The following is an 18,831-nucleotide window of genomic DNA, read 5'->3' as shown; positions in this document are numbered from 1 at the left end:
ATGGCTGGGCTATAAGACACTAATGGAAAAGCCTCTTTTTTTAGTTATATAGATCAGAGATTTTATCTGCCCATAAAATCCAAATATATCTTGTAGTGACCGGCATATTGTTGTCCTGTAATGAAGGTCACACTTTTTGTGTCCCCAAAAATGCTTCCCTGATGCCAAAAAAATTATACACATCACCTAGAAGACACTAGAATATTTTGAAGACATTTTTTTCTCTAGAGGTTTTAATGGCAAGGCTCCTAATTTAAAAATTTGTGACCAGTTTTGGAAAAAGCTAGGATTTATGTGCAGGTAACTGATGAAAGTGGACAAGTGATTAATGAGAGGAACATTTTTGCAATGCATATATTTTCTTCAAATGTAAATATAAGAGAAGTTAATCACCTTCAACAAAATTAGAAAACAAAATATTTTAGTAAAATTGATTTATTTTTTAAAATTGAGACTTATAAAAAAAGTATTTGCAATATTTCACTGATAAATATTTCTTGAAGTTTATTAATAATCTTTCCCTTTCTTATTCTATTTACAACGTGTACAGGACTTTTATTTGAAAGTTTGCTAGTTTTTCTCATTGATGGCAATAGAATTACTTCACCACCACAGTATTTCAGTTGTCTGCTGACATGGTTGGATGGAAATAACATAGGTAGGCATTGGGAAAAAAAATGGAGTTATGCAGGAAAAATCAAGCTTCCATAAATGGAGGAAACTTGTTTGCATACAAAACACTTTTAAAGGGCCATGTGAAAGAAGATTAGATTTGGTTGCAAGGAATTGGCACACAGAATCACTACAGAGGGTGCAGTGCTCGCTCTTCATCACAGTGCAGGGCTGAGTTCCATGCAAACACCTGACCCGTGTGCTTTGGATTCCAGCACATCACAGTAGCCTGTGGTTGTTTTGATGGGAAAGAAGGAGTGATGAAATAAACTGGGCATTTCAGTCTCTGCTCTACCTCAGCTTAAAACACAAGATGCTGTGAGTGCTGCTCTGTTGTACGCTGATCAATGTGATTGCACCTTTGAAGCTGGCTGTACATCACGCAGCAAAGATAGCTTTGATTAATCCCCTCCTGGTTAGTTTAAGTGATAGAAAGCCCCCTGAGGACTTAAACTTGCTCTCCTCCTTTTCAGAGATCAGAGACAAATAGTTTCTTCCTGTGTTATTCTTGTCTTGTGTAAAGAGGATTTGTACAAGGAAATCCCTGGTGTAAACAGTATTGAAAAATTGTTCTAAAGGATTAAAGCTTCTCTAACGATCTGTCCCAGGGAGTGTGTCTTCCAGCAGCTGCTCTCATGTAGAGAGGTTTGGGCTTCAATAATGAGGCAGTGCACTATACATAATGTTTTAACAAGATGTGAAAGACAAAAGCCTCACCCTATTCTATTTATTACAACAAAAAATAATGGCAATTCTTGCTGTTAAAGTGAGGTAATTTTGGTCAATAAATTATACACTCAAGAGCACTCTAGTGTAGCATCAATTTTTGCCTCTTTCTATGCCTTTAGAAAAAAAGCAGGTGAGTACTAAGGAAGTAGGATTAGGATGAAATCCTACTGGCTCCTCTGAATTCTCAGACTTCCTCTGTACTGTTACTTTAAGATGAAAAGGACTCATTCTTTCCCAAAATCAGGCTGTTGTCTGATTTAGTTTTTAATTCAATTAGGAGAAATACTTATATGACTGTCAAAAAAAAAATCTCTGCAGCTCACTTACCTTTCAACAACTTTATCCAATATTAATTTCTCTTCTCTTTAGACACTGCCAAACAGACCAAATTTTGTACCTGAAGTAGAACTTTAGTCAGGAGTTAATGCTTTGAATATCCTTCGAATTCATTGGCTTTCTCTTACTAAATGGGCATTTATTAGTTTTTCTGTTAGACCAAAGTTTTTCTGTTTACCCTCAGAAAAGGTAGAACAATTCCATCTCATGGGTAGAATTTTGTAAACATCCTGCCAATTACTTATTTTTGGAAATACAGAAGCCAGTGGAGCCACAGAGTTATAAGGTCATATTTGCTTAGAGCATAATCTGTGTCAAAGATTTCAGCCTGCCTATAGTTATTTTCTTACAGCAGAGAGACTACAGAGGAAAGGGAGATATAGACTGAATGCCAAAACAACACTATAAAGAATTCTTTTTGTTCCACAAAACAACTCAGAGAGGAGACATAAAAGGAAAAGAAAAACAGTTGGTGCTTCTCTGTACAAATTGTGATTCTGGAAAAAACTACTGTTTGCACACATGTATGTATGTACACTGAGATCAAATTAAAATGGCCTGAGAAACTCAAGTCTTTTTTTTTTTTAGATCTTCCTAAATATTGACTGAGCAATTTAAATGTTCTTTATTGATCCATACTTGTTTATAGGTGAATGGGAAATTCTTCTAATTTTTCACCAAAAAAAATCTATATGTGAAATATTTAAGATGATATGAACCAAAAGTGATCCAATTCTTAAATTTACTACCATCAGTCATGTAAGCCACTGGAAGAATAGATAACATCAGTTGTCTTCTTAATGAACTACTGCTTTAGTCTGTTTTAGTCTCAAAGTTACAGAAAGAAATCCGGATACTTGGGTGCACATCTGCCCCAGCTCCAGGCAGATCTGGGTCACAGATCACTTGTCCCTCTCCTGGCTCATTCACTTCCCCTCTCTCTGTGCTGGATCTGTTCCCCTCACAGCTTACAACTTCCCTCTCTCCTTGCATGGTCTCACCTCTGCTGCTCTCTGCCTCAGTCCATGCTCAGAAGACAGGAGCTCTCACAGGGATATCCTATTTGAGTGCAAGGTAGCAAACTGATAAATTCTCAAAGATGTCACTGAAAGAATTAATTTCACCTTTTTGCACTTCCCATTTATCTTACTCCTCTCTAATATCTTGCCAGACTTAGAGCCTGAATCTGCCTCAAAGCAGCCCTGATTGCAGCCTGCCCATGCATCCATGGGGTCTCCAGCACTGCCACTCCTTATCCAGGTTTTGCATCCTCATCTCACCAGCATCCTTCCCATGGAGCAGCTGTTGTTTCACAACTCCTCTCCCAGCCCATTCACACCTCTTGCTCTCCCCTCTGACCACATTGTCTCCATTTCCATTCTCTACCCTCTTTTCACTGCTGGCTGGGAACCAGAGTAAGTGACTTGCTGCTGGGCACCAGGGGCTGCCAGGTTCCTGCCCAGACCTGAGCACCAAATTAGTCCAGCATAGTGAATCAGAGGTGCCTGCAGGATATTAATACAGAGGAATGCAAAAGAGAAGTTCTTTAGTAGAGGCAGAGGTGAAACCAAGTAGACTAGACAGGATCTTCAGTTAATAAAAATCAGCATAATTCCATTATTTTATATTTGCAGACTCCCCATCCTTGTGTATGAAATGAGAACATTGCTAACACAGCCTCCATTTCATCAGGGCACTTAAGCATATATTAATCATCTATATTTGTTCAGCAAAGTATTAAGCAGATGTTTTACTTTAATTCTCAGAGAGGTCAGCATATAAGAGCATATTTAAATGCTTATGATAATAGAATTAGGATGGAGCATCTGGGCCTAAGAATAAAACCACTCTGCTGCACAAAAAGTAAAAGAAATTTGAAGAGATAAAAATATCAGATTCATTCTTTTTTTACACAACACCAGCTTATCAGATACAACATCTAACTTAAGTGCACTTCTGTAAATTTGTTACCTTCCATAAATTTATTTTCTTAGATGCATTTCTTGGTCAGCTAAAATTGTTCATATAGAGATTTCAGTTACTTTTCCAATCTGTATTTCCCTGCCTCCTTTTTTTTGCCACACATAATATATGATCAAGAGAAAATGAAAAAGAGAGAAGGACTAAGGAAAGCAACCACAGATTTTCTAGTAACTGCTGAAATAACTCCCTGAAGATGTTGTGCTGTGCTTCCTTTCCATTTTTAGTTGGCAATGCTCAAAAGCACATCAGATGAGTGACCTCTTTCGTCCTATCCTTGTCCTCAAACATTAATTAGTTTATGCTTTGTGACTGACTCCTGCTGACTAGTATCTCTGAAGTTAATCATGTCACTAGGGACATTTGTGTAAGCTTAGGTTCTGTGTAATAGCACTAATTATAAAAGGAGATGTAAGGTTATTTGGCTACAGAAGTGTGTTTTTTTCAGAAGGTTACAGGAAAACAAGAAACATTTGCAGATATCACTGGTAAGGGGAACCAGTCAAATATGAACTGGCTTCGTGTTGCTCACCAGTTCATTAACACCTCAACTTGTCTTTCTTCACTCTCCTTTCCCTCACCCATGGCAATGTCCTATGGCAATGGAATTAGTCAATGCTGGGGGAATTGGAGTAAGGTTTTAGTGCAGATTTTTGCAGAAAAGCTTAGTGCAAGGGAAAAGGTGAGATGGAGGACGAGTTGTCTGAGATAATTTTTATAGGAATAGAAGAATGTATCTACCTTTTTTCATTTATCCTTTGATAGGGCCATTACATCACTATGAAGAAGCTCAGTATCCTGCTCTTTGAAGTGAAATTATACTCTGCAAAGCTCCTGAAAATGTAGTTTGTATGTGGATTTTGTTTTGGAATAGAGAGTTCTGGCTTTTAAATTGTTTCCATTACCCTGAAAGGCAGAGTGAAGTCATCTTTTGTCAAAAAGCTGCAGTTTTGATCGGCAAAGGCATTGGGAATTCTTTCAAAATTAACACTGGTTGTTCTAGCAGTAAATCACACGGTTTGTCCCTGTTCTCTGGCTCTGAAGGGATCTTCATTTAGGACAGTAGTACAAATGCAGATGAACTGAGAAGCAGTTTTAAAGTTTATCTATGATAGCCATTACATTATTTTCACTTTGTACATACAGCAAGAAGCTGAAAAACAAAACCACTAGAAAGCAAAAGTATTAACCACTGGTATGAAAGGAAAATGGCATAAAATTTTACCAGTATTCAGTGGATTTAAACTAGAAATTCTGATGCTTTTATTTAAGTAAGGGGAGTAAAATTAACTAATGTACAAAATTATGTCTAAAATTTATAGATGATTCTATAATATTTCAGACAGGATGGGTGAGGACAGGACAAGACAGCACAGGACAGGACAGGACTGAATGTCTGCATTTTATGTTATATAATATGCCACTGGAAGTATGAAAGTGCCAGAAAATATGTCATGATTATAAAAAGATTGCCAAGGAGGATAAAGATACCTATTGAAATCAGAATAATTCTGACCCTCGCAGAAAACCTCCTGCAGTAAATGTGGATAACAGAACAGCTGTTTCAATAACTAACACTCCCCACAAATGACAGCTTGAAGACTTATGCCAATGTCAATCATTCCTCCTGATGCTAGATCTTAAGTGCAAATGAGATAACCTCACTCATCCTGCCCTATCAAGAACAGGAACCAAAACGTCTTCATTTGCAAAGCGCTGGTGGCGCGATCCAAGCCCAGCAGAGACCCTTTTGCAGAATGGCAGCCAGTGACAGGCTGCGAGACTGAAATGTTCTTCAAAGTTTCAATCACCCAAGGTGAGAAGAGACAGCAGTTCACCCATATGTTCCCACTGCACACATTTTAAAGGGGCAGTTCAGCAATTTAAATCAGGGACAGTACCGATCACATAATTATACCTAAATATTTTCTGAATATGTGCGAGCAAAATGTAATTTCTGCCTTGGACACTGGTTGGCCTGTTACTTCCTCCAGCTATTTGTCTGAATGCAGAGCAGACTGAATTTCTGGTAAACTATTGTGTTTCAGTATGTTGTTATTAATTTTAAGTAAAATATATAAAAAGCTTCATTCCAATGTAGTCCAAAACTATCAACAGAACTAGGTGTCAAACCAGGCCCAGCTCTGTCAGCCTTTCGTCATACAAGAGATGCTCCAGTCCCATAATCACCATCATAGCCCTCTACTGGACCTGTTCCAGGAGCTCCACGTCTCTCCTGTACTGAGGAGTCCAGAATTGGACACAGCACTCCAGAGTGGCCTCACCAGGGAAAAGGAAAGGGGTAGGATCACCTCCCTCAACCTCTTCCCAATGCACCCCAGGATTCCATTGGCCTCCTTGGCCCCAGGGCACTGCTGGCTCATGGACAATTCATCACCTACCAGGGCCCCCAGTCCACAGAGCTGCTTTCCTGTAGGTCAGCCCCCAACCTGTACTGGGATTATTCTTCCCCAAGACCCTGAATTTGCTTTTGTTGAGCTTCAGATTGTTCTGTTCTTTTCTACCCATCTCTTGACCTGTTGAGGTCTTTCAGAAGGGCTGCCCAGCACTCCAGGGGACCAATTCCAGCTTTGTGTCATAAGTGAACCTGCTGAGGAGACACCTGCCCCATCATCCAAGTCATGGATGAAAATGTTACACAACACTGGACCAAATATTAAATTTTGGGGGACACCACTAGTGACAGAGCTCCAACTAGACCCTGTGCCATGCCCTCTCAATGCACCTCACTGTCCACTCATCCAGTCTACACTTCCTGAGCTTTTCTATAAGGATCTTGTGAGAAATAATGTCAAAAGCATTGCAGAAATCAAGGTCAACAATACCCACTGCTTTCACCTCTTCCATCCAGGTAGTAGTTTCATCAGAGAAGGCATCAAGGGTTTTTTGTCACTCAGTTCTTCACTTGATCCTACAAATCCTAAAATCAGTAACCTTTCACCAAACTGTCTGTGAGAAGGAAAAGGTAATATCTGACATCCTGGAAATGGAAAATTCTCAGTCAGGTAGAAATGGCATTTTGAGGTGGGTTTTATCTTACTCAGCTTTAGCTATGTAAAGGCTAAGCTTCTCCATTATCTGTGGTGAGGACTGGCAAAGGACAGCTATCCTGAAACAAATATTCCTGAAGGTTTCTGTCTCTCTTTATTGACTATTGGGAAAGCCTGTAAAGAGCCTTGGCCCAGACATCAGGGGTTTTATGTCTAAAGCTTGGATAAATTAATTCTCTCCATGGCCATCATAATAACTGTCACAATAATCTTTAGTTATTACAATAAGTCCTTCAGCACAGGAAATATCTTTGTGGATCAGTTTTCCTGCATTTGATTAATCACCCTTTCCTCAGTGCTGTGCCCTGTCTAGAGCGCTGAATAATCTCCAGCAACGTAAATCACTGTAAAACTTCCAATGCACCTCAGTCTTAGAAACCCTGGTATTTCAAATTCCCTATGTTTTATATGAGATACCATATTCATCCCATCAAAAAGAAAGCTGCTTCTTCAAGGGCACTGTGCTGATTCAAAGAGAAGTGTTCAGGAAAAAAAATAAAGACTGACACTAGGTACCTAATAGGGTTCAACAGAAAATTAGATTTAAAATATTCATGATCCTAATAACAATTAATAACAAGAATTTTCCATTTGCAAGTAAGCCCAATCTACAAATATCTTTTATAGAACATCATTCTTGGTAGTGTAATGACAAAGTGATTTCCACCTCAAGATAGGAGAGTAACACACCCCAGGGGCATTGGGGTTGTTTTGTCTGTGTGTCTTCTGAGTTTTAAATTGGAATGAAAAACTGCATTTTCTCTTCTTATTGGAATAAGGAAGACAGGAGAAGTCTAAGTTTTCTTGAATAAGTCCTTGCTCCTGATAAAAACAGGGGTGTGTTATAGACCAACAAACTTGAAAACTTGAAGAGCCAATGCTGGCTCTTCAAAATATTTGTGAGCTGGGAGGTTGCAAACAGGGTTAGACACAAGCTAAAAGAATTTGCAAAATCATGGCCTCTTGGTCTGTCCCTCACAAAAAGCATCAATCTCTGAGGGATTATACTTATCAAAAATCTGATGAGATTCATTATTTTTAAATACAATATAGCTTAATCTAAACTGAAGACACTCTGAAGGAACTGTTCTATTTCTTACGACTCCAGCAGAGTCAGTCCATGTGCTATGATGGCAAAAATGTCTTTAAAAAGACAAACACCTTGAGGCAAAGGGTGCTACTAAGTCTTCATCCCCATTTACAGGATTTATTAAAATAATATAAAAAGGCAATAATAGAAACCATCATTTTATCAAGGTGACCTTCAGAAAGGACATTTCAAAAGAAGAATCTGCAATTCTTTACACGTAATACAAAATGCATACAGTTTGCAGCCACCTAACTCTGAACAGACTGCACTTAAAGCTTTCAGCATGTTAGTGGAAAGATTAGGTATGTTAATTAAATAATTGAAGCTTTATATAGTGGTATTTATTCTAGATGAATTTATAATTTACTATTACATAATGTTGTAACAGATTAATATCCACTTATCAGTCTCCGAACAACCCTGTATCCATTACAAGGAAACTCACTGAAAGATGGAATAATCACACTAATAGAATAAATGTACTGTTCACAGGGCAGTTTTTTTATTTGAAAGAACATGCGAGGCATCAGCAAGGACAGAAAGTCCTTGGGAGGGGGATCTGTCCAGTGTTAGCCTAAAGGACATATCTGGAGATGTTCTAGCCTTCCACTGAAAGCAAATTTTACTATAAACTTCAGTAGTAGGGAAAAAAAACAGGTAATATAGCTTGGTCCTCTGGATTGCTGAGCATCAGGAGTGAAGCCTTGCAGTTTCACAGTCCATCTGAATAATGAGTGTGGATAGTCAATTAAGTTAATAAAGATACAGGACATCAGTACATTCACATCAAGGTGATATATAAACTACTATCTAATGAATGCCTGATAGGTATATCTGAACTTAATTAACCCTTATCCTGTTCAAAATGAGAGTTTTAAGCACCTTACACCTAGATTGCTTGTATTTGTAGCAAATTGTCAGTTATCAACACTTACCCTCCATCTAACAAAGCCTAAAATGCAAACAATGCAAGAAAAATACTGAAGCAGAATACCAGCAGGAAGTAGCTTAATTTTATTATATTAAAAAAAGCCAAAGCCTATTGCATAATTCTACTGTATTATTAATGTTTGTACAGAAGATCTCATCATTTTCAAAAGCAGATTTACATACTGCATCACCCCAGAAACCAGGGTGGCATGCCGTGGTTTGTTCCTCCAGGCTGTCTCAGTGGCACACTGGTACAGGCACATGAACAGATTGGCATCATATATGGGAGATAGAGGGACTGCACAGGGGTTCTTTTGTAGTTTGTCTATAAGGAATTGATTCAGCACTTTGACTTACTTTGAATATATGAAGTCTAACAACATTATGCAAATAATGTGTAGGACTAACGTTTGAGATCTGTAGCTGAGGTAGCTGCATCTTTTCCTAGTATGCTGAGTGGGCAAAAATAGGCACTGCTAGGTTTCAATTAATTTTATTCTAAAATTGGTATCTAAAATATGTCTCAACTGTAGCATTTATAACATGTATAACACCCAAGAATTGTCTATGCTCCATCAACAACAAAGCTAGATCTAGAATACACATTGTAGGTATTTTTGGTTTATTATTTAGGTTTTATTGAAATCAATTGGAACTTTGATGACTGTTAGATTATCCAAACAGTGCTTTCAAAGTGCATCCAAACAGATGACTTTTGTTCTGTTGTCTTTGGTTACAGGATATTTTTTTTTTAGTCAACACTGAAAAGAAACAGCAATTCACAAGCAAGGTAGTATGAATAAGTTTACAGCTATACTGATGAAAAATAGGGGCCATAAGAAGTACAAGTCACACTTACAGTGCATGAAGATCACAGAAAGCATCATCAGGATAATCCACAGAGCATCAAAAATGTATTTAGGATCTAGCCCCCAGCGCATTTCTGGTGTGTGCATGGGATTTACTACTGAGATGACAATTTGGTTTGCACCAGAGCAGAGCCCTGGTAAAAACAAGAGTTATGTTTCTAAATAAAAGATATTTCTATGTCTTAGAAGACAAAGCTTAATCACACCTCTTTGAAATATTAGCAGCAAATGTTGGCACTACAAAGAATAGCACTGTCATTATCTATAGGTGTCCTAAGATAGACTTATGACATTTCAGTGGTACTGCCCTCTGATTTTGCTTTTGGTTCTATATGCAAATATGAAGAAACAGGGGGTTAATTATTAGTATATGCTTTTTTAGTTTAGGAGCATGTTTTATGAGAGATTATATATGTGACAGCCCCTCTGGTTTTACCTTTATATGTATTTGAGACAGGCACAATCTATTTATTTTCATAATCTAAGATTAGTTTTATGAACATCCCTTCTCAGTAAAAGCGGTAAGGCAGAGATCACACCTCCTGGCAAATTTTGTGCATATAAATAGAAACATTTTGTAACTTATTTTAGATTTTATTTCTGTTCTGATGTGCAGTCCAGGGATGCAGCACCTGGGAAAATACAACTCTTTTAACATTAGGCATCACATTCTGATATCTACAGGATAGTGATTTTCTCCACTGAAAACATACTAGTTTTCTTCACAATGTATCAAAATATTTCATCTGTGCAGAATGTATGAGTTGTTCAGAGTAACTTGAATAGACAAGGTACTAGACTTGGTCACACAGTGCTATTTTCATGGCTCATTTCTATTATTAAGCAAAATTGTAGCAGCAGTTCAAAGTTCAGACATACCTAGGAAGGAAGATAAGAGAAGAAAATAATAATGAAAAAGAAATGCACTTTGAAAGTGCAAAAGACACAAAGCATTGATCAAGAAAATAGTGACTGAATGAGAGTAGCTATAGCTGAAAGCCCTCTGCCAGAGTAGCTAATGGCCATTTATGCAGGAAAATAAAATTTCTGTATGCACACAGAGATGTCAAACACAAATGTAAATGTGAAGAAATTCTTCAAACAGCACAATGTGACCACAAGCTTCCATGTCTGGGCACTATATTTTAAAAGTAAAATGACATAAATAAGGACTGAGAAGAGGACAAGCACAACAACAGAGAGACTCAAAAACTCTTTTGGCAGCTCAAAATGTTTAGAGAAATTGCTAGGTAGGCTTTTAAGAGACAAAACTGCATTGAGTCTAAGAAATAACTCTTCAAGAAATTAAAGTCTTTGAATGGAAATTGCAGTCATACCAGCAATGAAAGTAAAACCTACAGTATTAAAGTAGTCCAGAGTTTTATGGCTTTTTATTTTTAAGCAGAGAGAACTTCTTCCATACCTGCCTCCTACTCCAGCTCCTGCACGCACAGAACTCTTCTTAGCAAAGACAAATATCCAGAGACTTAAAGAACCCCAAAATCTAACAAAGTCTTTGTACATATACTTCAAATTTAGGTTAGACAACTGAAGTTAAGCTGTTATGAATTAAATGACTGGCAGCTCCACAGAGAGCAGTGAACCACATTTGACAGCCATGTGTTCTGAGCACGTGTCCATACACATGCCCTAAACAAGACTGAAATTTGCACCTCTGGTTTTCAGCAATATATTTTAAATGTGCTACAGGCACATGCCCACAGTGGGGCCAAGTGTGGTGACAAGCTGCACAAATGCTCAATTATTGATGAGCAGGCAAAGCCTGGACATAGCTCAAGTTCCACAGGGGCCATGTGGAGTCTTTGCTCATGCACTGAGACCAAATGACTTCTTACAGTGGCCTTCAATATCTGATTTGTGCTGTAAAAATGAGTTATTTTGTTCTTTCTCTCACTTTAGTCCAACACCAGATGCATTTACTCTTTTTAGAGTATCACATATCTGAACTAGGGTAAATGGGTAAATTTACCTGAACGAGGGTACATTAAAAGGGTAAGTGATGCCTGTGAGATAATACCATGGAAAATCAGGATTTACAAGCTAGAAATTCCTTCAGAGGTGGTGGTATGTTGATAACAAAGGACAATTTCCATCTCAGGTTCAAGGAATGAAAAATTGAGTAATCATATGGATTAGCTGTAGACCCAAGGAGTCAAAATATACCAGGAGAGGGCTGAAACTGGAATAAAACTCCAAAAGTGCCAAAGAAAATAATATGTATGCAACCACTTTTAATATTTATTTCTTAAAAGTAAAATCATTGCAAGGTTTCCCTAAATTAGGAATACTTTTGAAAAAAAGTATGTCTCCAGCCTTGATTTTAAATCAAGTTTCAGAATCTCATCTCATTGTAAGTTTGTGTTGCATCAAGAAGCACATTCATGACTAGGCCAATCTCAAGTCTTTAAAATTTTTCTATGTTATCACATAATTTTTCTATATTTTTCACAAAGGGTAAAACAATCCATCAAGGATTATGTGGAAAATTTATGCCCTCTGCCCTAGCTGCATTTTTTTAACAAAGGTGAAGGGTATAAGGACATTAGCCATCCCAGAATGTGTTCTACCTTCCCTACTATCTAGTTTTCTGAATTCATGCAGACATCTCCACAGGACCATATATCCCACCTGGAGATAGGCCTGCAAGGCCTGGGGGCTGAATTGCTCTTCTGAGTTAATTCTGACCTCTCATCAAGATTAGCTTGGACTAGCCAGTGAACCATCAGATGACTCCCTTGAAGGCAGGGAGGCCTGAAGAGAGACTTGAACAAATTGGAGGGCTGGGCAATCAGCAGCCATATGAAATTCAACAAGGGAAAGTGATGGGTTCTGCAGCTGAGGTGGGTGTATGGACAGACCAGGGAATGAGAGGCTGGAAAGCAGCACCATGGAAATGGACCTGGGGCTCCTGCTTGATGCCAAGTTGAACCTGAGCCAGCAGTGCCCTGGCAGCCAGGAGGGGCAACCCTGTCCTGGGGGCATCAAGGAAAGCCAGGAAAGAGAAGGGATTGTCCCACTTGCTCTGGGCTGGGGAGGTCTCACCTCAAGTGCTGAGGGCAGTTTGGGGTGCCACAATGTAAAAAAGCCATTAAACTGTGAGAGAGTGTCCCAAGGAGGGCAACAAAGATGGTGAAGGGCCTTGAGGAGAAGCTGTGTGAGGAGCAGCTGAGGGCACTTGGTCTGTTCAGCCTGGAGGAGAGGGGACTGAGGGGAGCCCTCACTGCAGTCACAGCTTCCTGTGAGGGGAAGAGGAGGGGCAGGCACTGCTCTCTGCTCTGTGGTGACAGTGACAGAATCCAAGGGAATGGCCTGAAGTTGTGTCAGGAGAGGTTTAGGTTGGATATTAGAAAAAGGGTTTTCCCCCAGAGGGTGGTTGGGCCCTGGAACAGGCCCCAGCTCCCCAGGGAAGTGGTCACAGCACCAGCCTGACAGAGTTCCAGAAATTTTTGGACAATGCTCTCAGGCCTGTGGTTTGATTCCAGGGGTTGTCCTGGGCAGCGCCAGGAGTTAGACTTGATAATCCTCCTGGGTCCCTTCCAACTCAGTATATTCTCTTACTCTGTGACTAGTTAAGTCAGGTCCCCATATCTATGGTACATTCTTTCTACAAATAATGCAGAAAATAAAGGCAGGTAAAGATTCCAGGGCTAAATCATAACTTGTTGATGAAAGTATAGGAAAAGATGCAAAGCCTTCATGCAAAGCCTCCTTTTTCCTGTTGAAGAAATTTAATTTCTTTTTTCCAAAAAAGAAATTTTAAAAATTACATTATGTTTAGCACTGAAAAATAATGAAGTTACAGCAGGTAAGTGCATACTTTGGTTACCAAAAAATACCAAGCAAATGCTAAACAGAGCTCCATGTGTGGGTCCTAGAGGGAGTGTGAAAGAGGCAGGATTATCCTAAACCTTCATATTGTGCTGGAATCTGTGCTGTCCAGTCACTCTTACCTTGCAGATCAGAAACCCAAGCAAATGAAGAGCAACTATTTCAATTTATTCTTCTAATTCTTCTAGGGTTATTTAGGGTCTTAATGCTAGACATCCCTGAATAGTTTGGTAAATTGACTTAGGATTGAGGACATATTTTCAACAGGTTTACTCAGCATTTAGTTAGGTAGATTGAGAGAAAAAAAATGTAAGTGGGAGTAGTATGAAGAACATATTGTTTCTTTCAGATAAGAAATGTTTTATGAATCCCTATGAAGTGTAGGAAAAGGCATAATGAAAAATTATGCCATCAATAATATAAAATGGAAGGAGAGAAATATAACAAGTCAGGCCTGCAGCCCCTTATTTATGTAAAATAGCTCTTCTACAACCTTGTCCTGATAAACTAAGAAAAAATATTTTAAACATTTTTTATATAAGTCTTTATGGTTTTCCTGTACTGTTGAAATAAGATAGACAGTAATTAGTAAAAGATACTGAGTGCAGCACCATGTCTTTAAAAGCAGCATATATGAAATATTTACTTTGATAGTGTTTAAATCAAGGGTGTAAAAGGAAAGAAACTTTCCTTTTACACCCTTGACTTAAACACTATCAAAGTAAATATTTCATATATGCTGCTATAATGGAGCATTCCATTATAATACTTCCTATCAGTAGAAGCACAGTGGGAGATACTTACCTTTACTTATCTCTAGCAGTAATACTGTTTGCACAGGTGACATAACAATTTTTATGCTCAAAAGCACGCTTACTGATACAAACAATTGTCTTAGTGCTATGTATGAACCTGCCTGTAAAAATTGTGCTCAGAAAATGTACAGGAAAAAAAGAAATGGATAGAAGAAAAGTATGATGTGGTCACCTTCTGCAGCAGAGTGCAGATGTTCGGTCATAGTTATTAGGGAATTCAGTCTTAGCACTGTCCTCCCAGAGTACACCACATTCATCTAGAAGATGGGAGGCAGTTCCCTGGATGTAAAAGCTGTTGTCCTCAGAGTGGGTTGATTTGAAAGGAAGGACAAAACCTGATCCAATGTCACCAGCTCAGAAAGGATGAACAGAGCTCTGCCAGCTTGTAAAAGCAGAGGATCAAATTCGAGGGAATCCCAATTATCTGCCATGGCTCTATTTGTGCAATGGCAAGCTACAATAAAAATAAAATTAAGAAACATAGGCAGAAGTATTCAGAGGGAAAAAAAAAGCTTTCTTAGGGTTTAAAAAGAAAAAAAAAATTGCTGGCCTTCATCACATTTAAAGACTGTTTTAAGAGGACATTATGCTAAAGGACACATTGGAGTTATTCATAATATAATAAAATTAATGGTAGAAGTAGGATCTGGCAGTAAAGACTGGACCTTTCTTGAAGTTAGCAGTCAAGATTTCAATAGTTCAGAACTCTGTAGTTATTTATATACTGCATTTTGAATGTCACTTTCTCTCTACAGGAGCAGAGAGTGGGGCAGTCTGCACTTTTGGATAGGCCTCCAGAGAGCAGCGGAAATGGCTGGAAGCTGTAGATTTGTAAATCTAAATGTGGTTTGCACCTTTATTTTGCTTCCTCTATAAGATGAGAGTGATGTCTGTGAGCTTAGGAAGCTGTTTTCTGCACTGCTGTTTTCTGCATTGCTGTGCTCAGGTCAGGGGTTATGACTAACACTGCTATTGACCTCTCTGCAATGGCGCCCCTCATGGGGGGGTAAAAGGCATTTTTAAGTTCAGTGGACATATTTTACAAATGTAACCTCTTTGTAAATAAATAAATAAACCAAATTTAAGGTACTGTCTAAAAAAAATAGATGAATGAAAAGGTGTCTCGGTATTAGCTGGACTTCTACAAGTTTAGATAAAGGAAGAAAACATTTCTTGGAACTGCAAGGATGCTGTTAAAAATGGTCAGTCTGGCTGCAAACTCCAGATAAGTGCCCAAGGACAAAAAAACAGCATCACGGTTCCAATGCTAGTGTTTAATGTGAAATTATATATTTGGCTGGAAAAGAGCTCTTTGTCTGACACAGAGCATGGAGCTTTTGTTTATGATGTTTATTAGGGCTTACCAGTAAAGGTGGCTAATGTAGGGTGATAAGAGCATTACTAATTTTCTTTGACAAATGGCTCTCAGATATTTTCTATTGTACATTGGTACATTAGACTGCAATTTCCTTCATGAATTTCCTTTCCTTACAGCTATGCAATACTGATTCCATGGCAATTCTAATGCTCACACACAATGAAGTAGTATAAAGAGTGCTAAGAAAACAAGATTATAATAAATAAACATAAGGCTAAATATTTTTGCAGTCGTGCTTCTTCAAACAAACTGTAGCTATATGAAGCCTGGAGTAATTCAAAACTGCACACCCAATACTGATATGTTAAAAGAAATTATTGTTTTATCTTACCAGTATAATTTTCAGTTTCCCTTTATTATAAGATCTACTAGTATTAAAAATACTGCTTTCAGCTAAGTTAAAGATGAAGGACCTGTTTTTCTACATAAGAGGTGAGACCAGTGTAGGCTTCTCTGCTTTTACTCTTGGCAGCAATTTCCTGACTAGAGTGAAAGAAGGACAAGTACTGAGATACTTTTGTTAGAGAAATTATCCCTCGTCATTCTCAGAAAGGACATTTGAAACTGTTTAGTTGAAAATAGCTATAATAAAATCTTAATTTATTGAGCATTTCTAGCTGTGATAACTAGTTAGAAAATCTCTAAAACATGAAAAACTCTCTGGTTTTAATCAGCTAAACCAAAAAGACTTGAACTGAGCACAACCAGACCATGGAAGCTGTATAGGCAAAATAGATGAAAACTGAAAGCCTTTGGAATGTGGGGTAACAGTTATTTTTCAACTTTCACCAGAAAATATTATGCAATTGATATTATGCAATTGATTTTTTTTCTTTTTTTTTTTTTTTTTTACTTGGACAGAGAGTATCTGAACTTGATCTGAGGGACTGTGGCATCTTTCACAGTGATCCCTTTCACCCAGAAGGCCTCTTGACAATTTTTTAAAACCTTGAGGAGATCACATAACTAGATATGAAACTCTGCATCTGTATCATGTTCTCCCTGAAGACCAACAGCTTTCCCATGTAAGTGCTATTTCCAGCTGCCAATTTCATTACTTTGGAAAGAGAGACTGAGAGGAAGGAGTAATATCATGTACCCCCTGAGCATCTTAGCTCTAATCCCCAGAGCACAGCTCTTCATTACTAGGTTTGGTTTAATGGTACAAGCCCTTCAAGGTGAAGGTCTTCATTGTTGTGTTCAGTGCTGCAGGATATTTTAAGAAAATCAAGTTCATTCAGCTCTATATGATCATAAATTATTTAAGCCATGTGTAATAGTAACTGCAGTAACTTAGTCCTGCAGCAAGAAACAATTCATGTGGATGGCATATTGAATTCTTGTGAGAGAGGTATTGCTTGTGTTGTAAGGCTGGACAATGAAAATGTCCAACCTTGTTATTTGATATGAAGGAAAAAGTCTTTTATCCAGCTCCAGAGAGCTGAGACACTGAAATGGTCCCAGGGTTTGGCAAACCTCTGTCTTTTCTCTTTGAAGGCAAAGACATCTCACCTTTCACTTAGCAACCCTTCCACTGTCCCAGGCAAGAGTTTTCTGCTGCTGGCATGGCAGAAAAACTCTCTTGGGCTTGTGCTTCCCGGAAGTAATAACAAGAACAGGTCCAAATCCTTTTTGTTCCGCAAAAAGCATAATAAAAGTGGGATTCCAAGGATTCAGGACAGCAAAATGGAGTCTTTGCATTGGAGAATGTGCTGAGATGGAGTAATTCTTGGTAATTAAAGTCAGACAATCTGCCTTCAAGGAACAGAAATGGGAATCATCTGCTGTGGACTCTTTCCATTCCTGCCTGAGAGATTGTTATTTCTCAATGTCTGCGAGTCTGGGGATTTATTCCCAACAACTAAGGCCTTTTTTTACAATTTGAGTTGATTCATCACTCAAGGATTCAGTACCTTTTAGAAATCAATACAGGAGCGCATATGCTCTTGAGCACTTAACCCCTGCATGGTTTTCATGTTCCTCATGACTTCTTTGATTTTTTGGCACTTCTCTTCAATGTCTTTTACTTTTGACTGAAAGAGAGATGATTGCTTGAGGCGAAACAGAAAGTTTTTCAGTATTTTTCTTTTCTGCTGTTCTAATATAAATATAAAGTTTATCTTCACTTGTGACACTTTATAATGCTGATCTTCTGTCTTTTGTTACTTGTAATTCAGGAATGGTACTGGGAATACCAAAATACTGAGTGCAGAGCACTGAACAGCCATCCAAGAACTACAGTGCTCATGAAATTCTGAAGTTGCCAAGATTTTAATGAGCAAGTTCTGGAAAGCTCCAATCATTTACATCACTCTGTCAAGTGATGTCCCTACATAAGTAATCATAATGTATGGATGAAGGAGGGTGTGGTGGGTTGACCATGGCTGGACACCAGGTACCCACCATGGACCTCCATGGGCTGCAGGGGCACTTCACATGGTGAAGAAATTCCCTTTCTTCACCATGTATTGAAAGGAAATTTCAGCTCTGTCACCTGGACAATGCCCTGTCCCTCCTTCTGCACTGACCCTGGTGCTCATTATTTAGTATTTCCTTTGGTCCAGGGGTTTTCCAGATGCCTTCTGTCCCTTCATGGTTGACAGAAACTGATGCCTTGAGAAGGCTGACTTAGAACAGAGTTAAAGAATAAAGTAAGGATTTATTAGAAGGCCTCAAAAGCTCCACCAGTACAAGAGTCTGGCCAGGGCTACACCCAAGATGAACCCAAAATGGTCACAAAATGTACAACCAGTCATGGGGTGTCACACTTTTATAAGTTCTGGTCCATTAGCATATTGGAGCTAATTGTCCAGTTACGCTTCATTAGCTTATGAAGTCCCATCCTTCTTGTTTTTCTCTCTTCAATCCACATTGTTTATTCTCTTGGGCCTGAGATTTGGGTGGTTGTCCTGAGTCCCAAGCTAGGAAAGGAACTGTCTTGTCTAACTACTCTGTGAAGAGAGCTTACCATCCCTTAATATGAAGCTCAGAACAACAAATTAAGCAGTACTTTTCAGAATCTGAATAATATAAAAGCTAAAACCTAAGGCACAACTGCATCTGCACAGGGATATTTTTCCCTCTGTTTAAAAATGTCATCCCAGAGTTTCTA

This window comes from Agelaius phoeniceus, chromosome 1, assembly GCF_051311805.1.
Source record: "Agelaius phoeniceus isolate bAgePho1 chromosome 1, bAgePho1.hap1, whole genome shotgun sequence".
Classification (NCBI taxonomy): domain Eukaryota; kingdom Metazoa; phylum Chordata; class Aves; order Passeriformes; family Icteridae; genus Agelaius; species Agelaius phoeniceus.
Note: the sequence above shows the minus strand (reverse complement) of the source record.